This window comes from Sitodiplosis mosellana, unplaced genomic scaffold (assembly GCF_009176505.1).
Source record: "Sitodiplosis mosellana isolate CC-2019 unplaced genomic scaffold, AAFC_SMos_1.0 Smas_scaffold_2, whole genome shotgun sequence".
Lineage (NCBI taxonomy): Eukaryota > Metazoa > Arthropoda > Insecta > Diptera > Cecidomyiidae > Sitodiplosis > Sitodiplosis mosellana.
This window is the reverse complement of record NW_022595245.1, coordinates 8,223,987-8,224,433: the sequence shown is the minus strand read 5'-3', so window position 1 is coordinate 8,224,433 and position 447 is coordinate 8,223,987.

The following is a 447-nucleotide window of genomic DNA, read 5'->3' as shown; positions in this document are numbered from 1 at the left end:
TTCTTTCTTATTCCGTGGTGCATTATTACCGACAAAATCTCGGTATTCGAATTTCACGTATCATTTGAATTGAAATCTTTGCACGTTTTGTGCAGAAAACCGGTCGACTGAAGTAGAAATTTGCGAGAAAATATGCGACACAACCATTGTGTCACACAAGAATGTCAATGATGGTGGAATAAGAACAAAAAATGTGGTGCGGTAGTCGAATATGTGATGAGCAAAGCGAACATTCATTTTTATTGTTTGTACGACGACAATCGCGATTTTTTCTCCCTTTTTTTTCTTTACCAACGAACTTTTTTTTCTGAATCATCTATCTGATTCGCATACGTTCCCAAAACAGTGGTTTCCTTTGTAGAGATAGATCCATAGCTGCGACAAACGAAGCATCAGGCACAGAGAGAGAGAGAGAGAGAGAGAGAGAGAGAGAGAGAGAGAGAGAGA